The 16,619-nt window shown below is 40.0% G+C and overlaps 1 pseudogene; it reads right to left on the bottom strand.

Moving 5' to 3' along the window:
• Window positions 1-4,025: 4,025 nt before the first annotated feature.
• On the bottom strand, window positions 4,026-4,728 carry LOC103080430 (neuropilin and tolloid-like protein 2; annotated as a pseudogene).
• Between the last annotated feature and the right edge of the window lie 11,891 nt (window positions 4,729-16,619).

Raw genomic sequence — 16,619 nt, 5'->3', positions numbered from 1 at the left:
AAACTAGTATACAGAAATCTGTTGCATTTCTATACACTGACAATGAACTCTTCAAAAAAAAGAAATTAATTATACAATTTTTCACATCAAAAAGAATAAAACACCTAGGAATAAATCTAACTAAGGAGGTAAAACATCTATACTAGAAAAACTGTAAGACACTGATGAAAGAAATTGAAAACAACACAGATGGAAAGATACACTGTGCTCATGGATTGGAAGAATATTGTTAAAATGACCATACAGGGATTCCCTGGTGGCGCAGTGGTTGGGAGTCTGCCTGCTAGTGCAGGGGACACGGGTTCGAGCCCTGGTCTGGGAAGATCCCACATGCTGCAGAGTGGCTAGGCCCATGAGCCACAACTACTGAGCCTGCGCATCTGGAGCCTGTGCTCTGCAAAAAGAGAGGCCACGATAGTGAGAGGCCCACGCACTGCGATGAAGAGTGGACCCCACTTGCCACAACTAGAGAAAGCCCTCGCACAGAAACAAAGATCCAACACAGCAAAAATTAATTAATTAATTAATAAACTCCTACCCCCAATATCTTCTTTAAAAAAAAAAAAATAACCATACAACCCAAGGCAAACTACAGATTCAACACAATACCTATTAAAACACCATCAGCATTTTTCACAGAATGAGAACAAATAATTCTAAAATTTGTATGGAAACAGAAAAGACCTTGAATAACCAAAAAAAAAAAAAAAAAAAATTTTGAGAGAGAAGAACAGAACTGGAGCAGCAACAAGGATGGACCTAGAGATTATCATACTAAGTGAAGTTAAGTCAGACAAAGAAAGACCATAATCATGTGATATCACTTATATGTGGAATCTAAAAAAATGATACAAATGAACTTATTTACAAAACAGAAACAGACTCACAGACACAGAAGAGAAACTTATAGTTACCAAAAGGGGAAGGATAGGGGAGGGTTAAATTAGGAGCGTGGGATTAACAGATACACATCACTATATATAAAATAGATACATAGCAAGTTCTTACTGTATAACACAGGGAACTGCATTCAATACCTTATAATAATCTATAATGGAAAAGAATCTGAAAAAGAATATATATCTGAATAACTTGGCTGTACAACAGAAATTAACACACATTGTAAATTAACTACACTTCAATTTTTAAAAAGAGCAGAACTGGAGGTGTCATGCTGCCTGGTTTCAAACTATACTACAAAGCTACAGTGATCAAAACAGTATGGTACTTCAGTCTATGACTGAAGGCAATTTGTGGGATGATACACATAGAGGAATCACCATGTAAAAAACTTCTTCTTGCTGTTAATGTTAGTGTATGTTAGCTGTGAGTGCTGTTCCAACTATGTTTGCAACTGTACATGCCAAATCTGATAGCCCAGAAACCATCACAAACAAACTTCCCTTGATGGAAAGAAAACTTATGATTCCAGTGAGGGCTAAAAAAGAAAGATAAAGAAGCCAAGCACAACTGGTAGAATCTGGACACGTAAGTAATAAAAACTGGGGATTATTTAAAGCGTTCATTTGGAAATATGAAAAGATGGTCATATTACACACTGCTATTATTTCATTTTATTTTATTTTATTTTAAAAAACATGTTATTTATTTATTTTTACTATTTATTTTATTTATTTATTTTTGGCTGCATTGGGTCTTTGTTGCTGCGTGCGGGCTTTCTCTAATTGCGGCGAGCAGGGGCTACTCTTCATTGTAGTGTGCGGGCTTCTCATTGTGGTGGCTTCTCTTGCTGCAGAGCACTGGCTGTAGGTGCGTGGGCTTCAGTAGTTGTAGCACGAGGGCTCAGTAGTTGTGGCTCATGGGCTCTAGAGCACAGGCTCAGTAGTTGTGGTGCACGGGCTTAGTTACTCCTCAGCATGTGGGATCTTCCTGGACCAGGGCTTGAACCCATGTCCCCTGCATTGGCAGGTGGATTCTTAACCACTGCCCTACCAGGGAAGCCCCCCATGGCTATTATTTTAAATAAAAATGTTGAGAATCACACACACAAAAAGACAGAATGGTACTGGCACAAAAACAGACACATAGATCAATGCAACAGAATATAGAGCAGAAATAGACCCACACTTATATGGGCAATTAATCTATGACAAAGGTGGTAAGAATATACAATGAGGGGAAGACAGCCTCTTCAGTAAATGGTGTTGGGAAAACACAACTACATACAAAAGATCAAACTGGATTACTCTCTCACACCATGCACAAAAATAAATTCAAAATAGATTAAAGACTTAAATGTAAGACCTGAAACCATAAAACTTCTAGAAGAAAACACAGGCAGTATGCTCTTTAACTTCAATATTAGTAATTTCTTTTGGATATGTCTACTCAAGCAAGGGAAACAAAAGCAAAATAAACACATGGGACTATATCAAACTAAAATCTTTTTTTTCATGTAATAATGTATATTTTAATATCAGATTTGTGTAGTGACTTAAAACAATAAATATCACACAGTGAAAAATTTATCATAAACTAAACACAATAACAAGAGGAAACAAATGCTTATGTACACATTACCAAGGTCTTTACCGTAAATTATAGTGTAGAGTTCCATCACAGCATATTTGTATACAAAGCTGCTAATGTGAGCACTGAAAGAAATCTGTCATGTAGCTCTTTAATCTTGATTTAATAAAGTTTGTACAGTATCCAATAATATCAAAAGTCTAAAAAAATGCAGCAAGTTTTTATATCATATTTATAAATTATTGTTTATATACCATAAAAAAATAAGGTCAAAAGTGCACTTTTAAAAAAAGTAGAAATTGTTATTCTTGGTAAGAACTAGAAAAATGTATTATCCCAAATAAGAAGCAATCTAATAAAGGCTTATACAATTTCTCGGGCATTTTCCTTTAACTCTCATACAACCTTGGTTACCATAACCTATAAGATAAACCAACACAAAGGGAGTGAGATCATCTTTTTATAAAAATAATAAAAGACACAAATCTAGTAATGAGAAACACAGGAAGTGAATATAATGATAGGCCTCCCCGAAATGAATTAAATGACTTTTTGCTCACAGGAATGAATGGGCTATCACTGAATGTGATAAAACTTGGGGAATTTCAAAGCATTTCTAAAAATTTTAATCTTTTTCAAGTTTTTAGGTATAACTGGCAATGGTGCATACATCCTAGGATTATGAAACTTTCTCATATAATATAACTAAGACAAAATGTGACTTAAAGGTGCTAAATCATATCACAGAAAATAAAGACTAAGGACCCAGTAATTAAAAGGCAGCAGTATAGAAACCAGTCAAGAAGAAGCAGATGGACAGAACACAACTCTGTGTCTTAATTGGCACTTACCACAGTAACTAGTTATATTTTGACAAATTCTAGAACAAATGCCTATATTGAAATACGTGTGATACATGAACCATTTATATAAGAAACTGAAAGGGTAAAATTACTGGCTTATAAAACAAATTAAATTTAGAGAAAAGAAAAAATAAAAGGAATGTGAAGAAAAATCTTACTTTTAAACTTACTGTGGCATCAAAATATTGACAGAGCTGTGTCAATCAAGAGCAGTCTTCCTGCTGCTAAGACAGGCAGGCAGCTGAGCCTGGCGCACCACTACCCCTCCTCTCTCCAAATGCTACTGAGCAATAGAGGCTTATTTTTTGTTTTTTACTGAATGGAGTAAGTTCCTTGGTTGGGTTAACATATATAGACTGCCTGAGATAATAAAAACTTCACCATTACATTAGGTTAATGGGGAATGAAGGTCTTCCTAGTTCTGACAGGAGAAAAGGGTTGGCTGCTGAAGACAGTATGGGTGCTCTGTAGGCTACATACATACATACTTAATAATTAATGTCACCTTCAGTAGAAGGTTAAAAATCGATGGCTAGGGTGGGAGGGAGGGAGATGCAAGAGGGAGGAGATATGGGGATATATGTATATGTATAACTGATTCACTTTGTTATAAAGCAGAAACTAACACACCACTGTAAAGCAATTATACTCCAATAAAGATGTTAAAAAAAAATCGATGACTATGGATGCTTGTGCAGAATCTTCCCTCCCTCTGACAAATTTCACAGGGAATCTCTTCCATTACTCTGTCTTCTAGGGCCTGTTCAGGGCACTCATGTGCTTGCTTGAAAGTGTAGCTTCTCTTTTTGAAGATGCTATTAAATGTTTTCATTGGCTGCGGTTGTTCAGAACCATTTCGGAAGGGAAGTTCCATGGAACTCAGGTTGGTCCTGCTTTGCTTGATGCTGGGTGCCTGCGATCCACAGTGATGGTCGTGGATGCACGGTGACACAGTGGAGGAGCGCAGCGCCTTCTGGTAGCTGTCCAGTTCCTCTGACAGGTCTGCAGACATCTCCTTGTCTCTCGGTGAAAACAGTTCATAATGAGGAGGATCAAACTCTTCTTGAAATCCACTTTTATTAAAAGCAGTTTTGCAAGCCATGACCTTTTTTCGAGGCTGTTTCACTTGTACTAAAATAGAAATAATGAGAAGGACCAAGACAATCCCTGACGCAATGCCGACAACTGCTCCGTGAGTTTTAGTGATTTGTTCAAGCAGTCCTGCTTTTTTCTTTTCTTTACAATGATTTTCATCCCAAGGGTATGCACAGTTTTGAACCCCATTACAGACTAAAGAATTATTGATGCACATGTTGCTATGGCAAAAGAAAGTGCTGTCTGTGCAGGGAGGCTCCACAAAGGAAGTAAAAAGCATTCTGGGGCTTCCCTGGTGGCGCAGTGGTTGAGAGTCTGCCTGCCGATGCAGGGGACGTGGGTTCGTGCCCCAGTCCGGGAAGATCCCACGTGCCGCGGAGCGGCTGGGCCCGTGAGCCATGGCCGCTGAGCCTGCGCATCCGGAGCCTGTGCTCCGCAACGGGAGAGGCCACAACAGTGAGAGGCCCGCGTACCGCAAAAAAAAAAAAAAAAGCATTCTGAACGTGCTAAGCCGACTACCTTCATCAGCCCACATCCGTATCACCCCAACTCCTGTTTTAAGCATTACGCCATGGGCCACAGCGCTGCAAAACTTGGCCTTCAGATTTTCAATAGAAGTGCTCCCATCGTAGACTGCAACAAAGTTTCTCTTGCATTCATTTGAGTGCTCCATTTGATAATCTAGGAACCGCAAATAAATCTTATCTTTTGGAGTAGCTTTAATCGCCCACATGCAATCAACTGCTTGGCCAGGTTTTGTTTTCTCCTCTTGTTCTACCTGATTCCAACGTACTATTCCGTCAGCTCCTGACAATTCAAACTGGCCATCTCCTAGGTAAGTAAAGTCTGGAGCTGGAATAAACGAATATTTTGCTAGAAATCCCAGTCCTTCAAGTTCTTCATAGGAACTGAACTTAATCCACATGAATCTCCCTGCTGATCTAATTGATGGAGGGCTTTTCACACCACAGTCACAATCTACATGTGGAGAGAAACCAAACGGCCCGTCTCGAACTTCCAAGTGATCAAACCGACATTCAAATGATGGTTCTAATACAATAATGTTCATCAAAGGTCAGCTGTGTTTTTTGACGTGAAGCAGCTTCCAAAATGTAGATACATTCCTTGTTTAGTGGATATGAGTCAAGATAATCTGGTGAAGCACAATGACCTCCATTGCTGGTTCGAACCCAAAGGCCACGCTGGGTTGCAGGCATGTGCTTGATTCCAATATTTTGTCCATCTTGGGTCTTTTGGGCCACAGCAATCCCTTCCACTACAAGTACTGTTATTAACCACACAGGACGGAGCAGAGCTGCTCCAGGGCCATGATCCTGAGCTGTCCGGCGCTTTGCTGCGGGGCCGAGGAGGTGGCGGCAGCAGTCCTGCTCCAACCCCATCGCCTGCCACCAGGTTGCTCCCCGAGGGGTAGGGCTCAGGTCCTGCGGCCCGCCATGCCCAAGCCTCCGGGCGGGCTCTTGCGCTGCCCCAGCCCCGCGACGGGCGCCGCCGCTTGCTCCACGGCGCTCCATCCCATCGACCACCTCGGAGCCAGGGAGTGCGGACCGGAGGGACCTGACATGCGCCGTCACCCTGTGGTCGCGGCGCACACGCCACCCAAGTTCAAACTAAAATTTTTTGAACAGCAAAGGAAATTAGTAACAAAAGGAAAAGGCCACTTACTGAATGGCCGAAGATATATGCAAATGATGTACCTGATAAGGGGTTAATATCCAAAATACGGAAAGAATACATACAAGTCAACAACGACAACAAATAACATGACTAAAAATCGGCAGAGGACTCAAATAGACATTTTTCCAGAGAAGACATACAGATGGCCAATAGGCACATGAAAAAATTCTCAACATCATTAATCATCAAGGAAATGCAAATCAAAACCACAATAAGATTATCACTGCACACCTGTCAGAATAGCTATTATCAAAAAGACAAGAAGTAACAAGTGTTGGTGAGGATGTAGAGAAAAGGGATCCCTTGTACATTGCTGGTGGAAACGTAAATTGGGGAAGCCACTATAGAACACAACATGAAGGGTCCTCAAAAAATTAAAAATAGAAACCCCATACGATCCAGCATTTCTACTCCTGGGCACTTATCCAAAGAAAGGAAAACACCAATTAGAAAATATATATGCATATCCCTATGTTCACTGCAGCATTATTTACAATAGACAACAATATTGGCTACTGCATATTACTCAGCCATAAAAAAGAATGGAATCTTGTTTTTGCAACAACATGGATGGACCTGGGGCAATTATGCTTAGTGAAATAAGTCAGATAGAGAAAGACAAATACTGTATGATTTCACTTACATGTGGAAAATAAAAGGCAAAGCAAATGAACAACATGAACAACTATAACAAAACAGAGAGAAGTTCCGGGAAGACGGCGGAAGAGTAAGACGCGGAGGTCACCTTCCTCCCCACAGATACACCAGAAATACATCTACACGTGGAACAACTCCTACAGAACACCTACTGAACGCTGGCAGAAGACCTCAGACCTCCCAAAAGGCAAGAAACCCCCCACGTACCTGGGTAGGGCAAAAGAAAAAAGAATAAACAGAGGCAAAAGGATAGGGACGGGTCCTGCACCAGTGGGAGGGAGCTGTGAAGGAGGAAAAGTGTCCACACACTAGGAGCCCCTTCGCGGGCGGAGACTGCGGGCGGCGGAGGTGGGGGAGCTTCGGAGCCGCGGAGGAGGGCGCAGCCACAGGGGTGCGGAGGGCAAAGCGGGGAGATTCCCGCACGGAGGATCGGCGCCGACCGGCGCTCACCAGCCCGAGAGGCTTGTCTGCTCCCCCGCGGGGCGGGCGGGGCTGCGAGCTGAGGCTCGGGCTTCGGTCGGAGCGCAGGGAGAGGACTGGGGTTGGCGGCGTGAGCACAGCCTGCAGGGGGTTAGTGCGCCACGGCTGGCCGGGAGGGAGTCCGGGGAAAAGGCTGCACCTGCCGAAGAGGCAAGAGACTTTTTCTTACCTGTTTGTTTCCTGGTGCGCCAGGACAGGGGATTAAGAGCTCCAGAGACCGGCGCGAGCCGCGGCTATCAGCGCGGACCCCAGACACGGGCATGAGACTCTAAGGCCGCTGCTGCCGCCACAAAGAAGCCTGTGGGCGAGCACAGGTCACTACCCAAACCCTCCTTCCAGGGAGCCTGTGCAGCCCGCCACTGCCAGGGTCCCGGGATCCAGGGACAACTTCCCCAGGAGAACGCACTGCGCGCCTCAGGCTGGTGCAATGTCATGCCGGCCTCTGCCGCAGCAGGCCCGCCCCGCACTCCGCGCCCCTCCCTCCCCCGCGGCCTGAGTGAGCCAGAGCCTCCAGTCAGCTGTTCCTTTAACCCCGTCCTGTCTGAGCGAAGAACAGACGCCCTCCAGAGACCTACACACAGAGGCGGGGCCAAATCCAAAGCTGAGCCCCTGGCAGCTGTGAGAACAAAGAAGAGAAAGGGAAATCTCTCCCAACAGCCGCAGAAGCAGCGGATTAAATCTCCACAAGCAACTTGATGTACCCTGCATCTGTGGAATTCCTGAATAGACAACGAATCATCCCAAATTAAGGAGGTGGACTTTGAGAGCAAGATTTATGATTTTTTCCCCTTTTCCTCTTTTTGATGAAAGGCTCTTGGTGCTGCAGCCAGGAGTCAGTGCTGTAACTCTGAGGTGAGAGAGCCAACTTCAGGACACTGGTCCACAAGAGACCTGCCAGCTCCACATAATATCAAACAGGAAAAATCTCCCAGAGATCTCCATCTCAACACCAGCACCCAGCTTCACTCAACGACCAGCAAGCTACAGTGCTGGACATCCTATGCCAAACAACTAGCAAGACAGGAACACAACCCCACTCATTAGCAGAGAGGCTGCCCAAAATCATAACAAGTCGACAGACACCCCAAAACACACCACCAGACGTGGACCTGCCCACCAGAAAGACAAGATCCAGCCTCATCCACCAGAACACAGGCACCAGTCCCCTCCACCAGGAAGCCTGCACAGCCCACTGAACCAACCTTAGCTACTGGGGACAGACACCAAAAACAACGGGAACTACGAACCTGCAGCCTGCAAAAAGGAGACCTCAAACACAGTAAGATAAGCAAAATGAGAAGACAGAAAAACACACAGCAGATGAAGGAGCAAGGCAAAAACCCACCACACCTAACAAATGAAGAGGAAATAGGCAGTCTACCTGAAAAAGAATTCAGAATAATGATAGTAAAGATGATCCAAAATCTTGGAAATAGAATAGACAAAATGCAAGAAACATTTAACAAGGACCTAGAAGAACTAAAGATGAAACAAACAGTGATCAACAACTCAATAAATGAAATGAAAAATACTCTAGATGGGATCAATAGCAGAATAACTGAGGCAGAAGAATGGATAAGTGACCTGGAAGTTAAAATAGTGGAAATAACTACTGCAGAGCAGAATAAAGAAAAAAGAATGAAAAGAACTGAGGACAGTCTCAGAGACCTCTGGGACAACATTAAACGCACCAACATTCGAATTATAGGGGTTCCAGAAGAAGAAGAGAAAAAGAAAGGGACTGAGAAAATATTTGAAGAGATTATAGTTGAAAACTTCCCTAATATGGGAAAGGAAATCGTTAATCAAGTCCAGGAAGCACAGAGAGTCCCATACAGGATAAATTCAAGGAGAAATACGCCAAGACACATATTAATCAAACTGTCAAAAACTAAATACAAAGAAAGCATATTAAAAGCAGCAAGGGAAAAACAACAAATAACACACAAGGGAATCCCCATAAGGTTAACAGCTGATCTCTCAGCAGAAACTCTACAAGCCAGAAGGGAGTGGCAGGACATACTGAAAGTGATGAAGGAGAAAAACCTGCAACCAAGATTACTCTACCCAGCAAGGATCTCATTCAGATTTGATGGAGAAATTAAAACCTTTACAGACAAGCAAAAGCGAGAGAGTTCAGCACCACCAAACCAGCTTTAAAACAACTGCTAAAGGAACTTCTCTAGGCAAGAAACACAAGAGAAGGATAAGACCTACAATAACGAACCCGAAACAATTAAGAAAATGGGAATAGGAACATACATATCGATAATTACCTTAAATGTAAATGGACTAAATGCTCCCACCAAAAGACACAGATTGGCTGAATGGATACAGAAACAAGACCCATATATTTGCTGTCTACAAGAGACCCACTTCAGACCTAGAGACACATACAGACTGAAAGTAAGAGGATGGAAAAAGATGTTTCATGCCAATGGAAACCAAAAGAAACGTGGAGTAGCAATTCTCATATCAGACAAAATAGACTTTAAAATAAAGATTATTAGAAGAGACAAAGAAGGACACTACATAATGATCAAGGGATTGATCCAAGAAGAAGATATAACAATTGTAAATATTTATGCACCCAACATAGGAGCACCTCAATACATAAGGCAAATACTAACAGCCATAAAAGGGGAAATCAACAGTAACACATTCATAGTAGGGGACTTTAACACCCCACTTTCACCAATGGACAGATCATCCAAAATGCAAATAAATAAAGAAATACAAGCTTTAAATGATACATTAAACAAAATGGACTTAATTGATATTTATAGGACATTCCATCCAAAAACAACAGAATACACATTTTTCTCAAGTGCTCATGGAACATTCTCCAGGATAGATCATATCTTGGGTCACAAATCAAGCCTTGGTAAATTTAAGAAAATTGAAATTGTATCAATTATCTTTTCCAATCACAAGGCTATGAGACTAGATACCAATGACAGGAAAAGATCTGTAAAAAATACAAACACGTGGAGGCTAAACAATACACTACTTAATAACGCAGTGATCACTGAAGAAGTCAAAGAGGAAATCAAAAAATACCTAGAAACAAATGACAATGGAGACATGACGACCGAAAATCTATGGGATGCAGCAAAAGCAGTTCTAAGACAGAAGTTTATAGCAATACAATCCTACCGTAAGAACAGGAAACCATCTCGAATAAACAACCTAACCTTGCACCTCAAGCAATTAGAGAAAGAAGAACAAAAAAACCCCAGAGTTAGCAGAAGGAAAGAAATCATAAAAATCAGATCAGAAATAAATGAAAAAGAAATGAAGGAAACAATAGCAAAGATCAATAAAACTAAAAGCTGGTTCTTTGAGAAGATAAACAAAATAGATAAACCATTAGCCAGACTCATCAAGAAAAAAAGGGAGAAGACTCAAATCAATAGAATCAGAAATGAAAAAGGAGAAGTAACAACTGACACTGCAGAAATACAAAAAATCATGAGGGATTACTACAAGCAACTCTATGCCAATAAAATGGACAATCTGGAAGAAATGGACAAATTCTTAGAAATGCACAAACTGCCAAGACTGAATCAGGAAGAAATAGAAAATATGAACAGACCAATCACAAACACTGAAATTGAAACTGTGATTAAAAATCTTCCAACAAACAAAAGCCCAGGACCAGATGGCTTCACAGGCGAATTCTATCAAACATTTAGAGAAGAGCTAACACCTATTCTTCTCAAACTCTTCCAAAATATAGCAGAGGGAGGAACACTCCCAAACTCATTCTACGAGGCCACCATCACCTTGATACCAAAACCAGACAAGGATGTCACAAAGAAAGAAAACTACAGGCCAATATCACTGATGAACATAGATGCAAAAATCCTCAACAAAATACTAGCAAACAGAATCCAACAGCACATTAAAAGGATCATACACCATGATCAAGTGGGGTTTATTCCAGGAATGCAAGGATTCTTCAATATACGCAAATCTATCAATGTGATTAACCATATTAACAAATTGAAGGAGAAAAACCATATGATCATCTCAATAGATGCAGAGAAAGCTTTTGACAAAATTCAACACCCATTTATGATAAAAACCCTGCAGAAAGTAGGTGTAGAGGGAACTTTCCTCAATATAATAAAGGCCGTATATGACAAGCCCACAGCCAACATCATCCTCAATGGCGAAAAACTGAAAGCATTTCCACTAAGGTCAGGAACAAGACAAGGTTGCCCACTCTCACCACTCTTATTCAACATAGTTTTGGAAGTTTTAGCCACAGCAATCAGAGAAGAAAAGGAAATAAAAGGAATCCAAATCGGAAAAGAAGAAGTAAAGCTGTCACTGTTTGCAGATGACATGATACTCTACATAGAGAATCCTAAAGATGCTACCAGAAAACTACTAGAGCTAATCAATGAATTTGGTAAAGTAGCAGGATACAAAATTAATGCACAGAAATCTCTGGCATTCCTATATACTAATGATGAAAAATCTGAAAGTGAAATCAAGAAAACACTCCCATTTACCATTGCAACAAAAAGAATAAAATATCTAGGAATAAACCTACCTAAGGAGACAAAAGACCTGTATGCAGAAAATTATAAGACACTGATGAAAGAAATTAAAGATGATACAAACAGATGGAGAGATATACCATGTTCTTGGATTGGAAGAATCAACATTGTGAAAATGACTCTACTTCCCAAAGCAATCTATAGATTCAATGCAATCCCTATCAAACTACCACTGGCATTTTTCACAGAACTAGAACAAAAAATTTCACAATTTGTATGGAAACACAAAAGACCCCGAATAGCCAAAGCAATCTTGAGAACAAAAAATGGAGCTGGAGGAATCAGGCTGCCTGACTTCAGACTATACTACAAAGCTACAGTAATCAAGACAGTATGGTACTGGCACAAAAACAGAAAGATAGATCAATGGAATAGGATAGAAAGCCCAGAGATAAACCCATGCACATATGGTCACCTTATCTTTGATAAAGGTGGCAGGAATATACAGTGGAGAAAGGACAGCCTCTTCAATAAGTGGTGCTGGGAAAATTGGATAGGTACATGTAAAAGTATGAGATTAGATCACTCCCTAACACCATACACAAAAATAAGCTCAAAATGGATTAAAGACCTAAATGTAAGGCCAGAAACTATCAAACTCTTAGAGGAAAACATAGGCAGAACACTCTATGACATAAATCACAGCAAGATCCTTCTTGACCCATCTCCTAGAGTAATGGAGATAAAAACAAAAATAAACAAATGGGACCTAATGAAACTTCAAAGCTTTTGCACAGCAAAGGAAACCATAAACAAGACCAAAAGACAGCCCTCAGAATGGGAGAAAATATTTGCAAATGAATCAACTGACAAAGGATTAATCTCTAAAATTTACAGGCAGCTCATGCAGCTCAATAACAAAAAAATAAACAACCCAATCCAAAAATGGGCAGAAGACCTAAATAGACATTTCTCCAAAGAAGATATACAGACTGCCAACAAACACATGAAAGAATGCTCAACATCATTAATCATTAGAGAAATGCAAATCAAAACTACAATGAGATATCATCTCACACCAGTCAGAATGGCCATCATCAAAAAATCTAGAAACAATAAATGCTGGAGAGGGTGTGGAGAAAAGGGAACACTCTTGCACTGCTGGTGGGAATGTGAATTGGTTCAGCCACTATGGAGAACAGTATGGAGGTTCCTTAAAAAACTACAAATAGAACTACCATATGACCCAGCAATCCCACTACTAGGTATATACCCTGAGGAAACCAGAATTCAGAAAGAGTCATGTACCAAAATGTTCATTGCAGCTCTATTTACAATAGCCCGGAGATGGAAACAACCTAAGTGCCCATCGTCGGATGAATGGATAAAGAAGATGTGGCACATATATACAATGGAATATTACTCAGCCATAAAAAGAAACGAAATTGAGCTCTTTGTAATGAGGTGGATAGACCTAGAGTCTGTCATACAGAGTGAAGTAAGTCAGAAAGAGAGAGACAAATACCATATGCTAACACATATATATGGAATTTAAGGAAAAAAATGTCATGAAGAACCTAGGGGTAAAACAGGAATAAAGACACAGACCTACTAGAGAATGGACTTGAGGATATGGGGAGGGGGAAGGGTAAGCTGTGACAAAGCGAGAGAGAGGCATGGACATATATACCCTACCAAACGTAAGGTAGATAGCTAGTGGGAAGCAGCCGCATAGCACAGGGAGATCAGCTCGGTGCTTTGTGACCACCTAGAGGGATCGGATAGGGAGGGTGGGAGGGAGGGAGACGCAAGAGGGAAGAGACATGGGAACATATGTGTATATATATAACTGATTCATTTTGTTGTAAAGCAGAAGCTAACACACCATTGTAAAGCAATTATACTCCAATAAAGATGTTAAAAAAAAACAAAACAGAAACAGACTTATAGATACAGAGAACAAACAAGTAGTTGATAGAGTGGAGGGGAGTAGGGGAAGAAGAGAAATGGGTGGGAGGGATTAAGATACAAACTTCAGTTGCAACATATATGTCACAGGTCAGAAATTAGAGTGTAAGAAATACTGTCAACAGTTATGTAATATCTTTCTAGGGTGAATATCATAGCCTGATTTACTGTAGTGATTATTTTGAAATGTATGGACGTACTGAATCACTATGTAGTGTGATAGGAGCTAACATAATGCTGTAGGTCAATTATACTTCAAAAACAAACAAACAAGCTTATAGAAATAGAAATTCGATTTGTGGCCACCAGAAGCGTGGAATAGGGGGAGGAGGAATTGGATGAAGGCGGTCAAAGGGTACAAACTTCCAGTTGTAAGAGAAATAAGTGCTAGGGATGTAATGTACAACATGGTAAAGATAATTAGCACTGCTCTGTTATCTATGAAAGTAGCTGAGAGTAAATTCTAAGAGTTCTCATCCTAAGGGAAAAAAAATTTTCTGTTCCTTTAATTTTGTATCTATATGCGATGATGGGTGATCACTAAACTTACTGTGGTAAGCATCTCATGATCTAGGTAAGTCAATCACTATGCTGTCCACCTTAAGCTTATACAGTGCTGCATGTCAATTATATCTCAATAAAACTGGAAGAAACAATGGCAAATGAGTACCTGAAAAAATTTTTATATTGAGTATATGTTTAATGGATCATGTTTTTGATATATTTGATTCAATAAAATATATTATTAAAATTAATTTTAACCCTCATTTTGCTTGTTTCAATATGTCTACTAAAAAGCTTTCAATTACATATGTGGCTTGCAGTATATTTCTATTGGATAATTCTCTACTAGACCATAAAGAAAACCTATTAAGAAATTTTTTAAAGCAGTGACCCCACAAGAAACATTCTCTGATTATAATTCAAAATCATTAGAGAAAAATAAGAGAATGATTGATGGCTACAAAAAATCTTAACTATATGGGAATTAAGAAACAACCTTGTTAAAAAAATAGATAGCCACTGACTCAAAGAGGAAATCAATAATGTAAATTTAAGAAGAAAATGAGAGCAATTTATACCAAAATCTAAGGATTCAAGAAAATGTTTTATGTATGATCTTCAATTCTTCATTATTAAGAAAACATAAAGGAACTTAATGCTTACCTAAGGAAATTAGAAAAACAGCTATAACATAAATCAAGGGATACAAGGATGATAGCATTAATAAAAACAATAAGCTGCAATTAATGAAACAAAACAAAAATAGTAAAAAGAATAAGCAAATCCAAAAGTTATTTCTTTGAGAAGACCAATAATGTAATTCAACCCATCATAAACTTTAAGAAGGAGAAGGAACAAAAATATTAAAACTTTAGACTTTAATCTTTCATATTTTGAGAAGAATTTCCATAAACATTTAAAGGAGTCACATCTAAGGGTAAACCAAACCAAATAAATAAGAATGACAAAATCTCAAAGTAAAAAGAAAGCTAGTGGAACAAAAAAGATAATGCTGTGCTTACAATGTATAAAACTTGAGAATTTCAGTGTAAATGATCTTTCATGTACCAAATAAATTGGCACAAACATATCTACATGCCTCCAGATGATATACCTTGACTTGCTTGGCACCTTTTAAATAATGATAATAGATAATATTTGTGTGCTCTCTGTGACAGTATTAAGGTCAGAATGATTAGGTCATCCACCCAAGGTCATTCAGCTATAAAATGGTAGTGAGAATTTGAACCAATGCAGTCTACTCTAGAGAATATATTCACACAGAAAAAGTAAAAAGAAAAGAATGGCAATTGTTTTTTAAAATGCCTCCCTACTTTCCCTTTTTACAAATCGAATAGATACATACATATTTTATAATTGGTCAAATGCATTGCATATAGGAAGAAAAAACAAGTAGAATAGATCCTTTATGGTGTGAGCAAAAAAGAAAAATGAAGTTAGAGTCCTGTGCAATAACATATACTACATTAATAAAAAGAGATACAAAAGTAAGAATACAAAAACTATAAGAGATCTAAAGTCATGGAAGTTAATATAAATTCAGTGACTGTTACATAAAAGGGCAAAAAAGACGTCTAACTCAGTGGATTAAGAAACAAATCTGGCCCCCAAGAGTACTATTTCAATTAAACTCAAATATTCAGGTTTAACCTCAGAAGACTCTGAAGGGATGAGGAAAGCAGTAGTTCCTGTCATGGAAACTTGGGGTGGGGTGGGGTGGCTTGGGCCGGGGTAGGTTTGGTGATGTGGTCAGCCCCTCCAAACAAACCCTTCCTCTTTGAGACTCATTTCTCAGCATCACTGTCCCCACCTTCACTGAGTTTATAGGCTCAGTTTTACCTCCCCTCTAGCCCCTGCCACTATCCTTTGATGCCCTCAGTGTCCCAGGTAGAAGACCTATCTGACATGCCATCAAACTCTGGTACATCCCCACATTTTACTCCAGACACCAACTCCTGGTCAGAAGACTTCTCATCAGCACAGCTCCATCTCTGAAAAGTTGGACTCAACTATTTCTTTCTCTGATCACAGAGACCCCAACTTCTCTCTCTGGCATTGTCTCACTTCCACTTAATTTTTCGACCTCTCTAAAACTTCTGCTTCCTTTTGGTGTTTAGGTCTCCTGTGACCACACCTCCGTCTGTTCCAAGACAAAACCACTAAGAACTATCAGGTCAACACATGTAATTGGGACTTCCCTGGTGGCGCAGTGGTTAAGAATCTGCCTGCCGGTGCAGGGGACATGGGTTCGAGCCCTGGTCCGAGAAGATCCCATATGCCACAGAGCAACTAAGCCCATGCACCACAACTACTGAGCCTGCGCTCTAGAGCCCGTGAG

Source organism: Lipotes vexillifer, unplaced genomic scaffold, assembly GCF_000442215.2.
Source record: "Lipotes vexillifer unplaced genomic scaffold, Lipotes_vexillifer_v1.1 scaffold1215, whole genome shotgun sequence".
Taxonomy (NCBI): domain Eukaryota; kingdom Metazoa; phylum Chordata; class Mammalia; order Artiodactyla; family Lipotidae; genus Lipotes; species Lipotes vexillifer.
The sequence above is the reverse complement of the archived record's forward strand: the minus strand, read 5'-3'. Positions and strand labels throughout refer to the sequence as shown.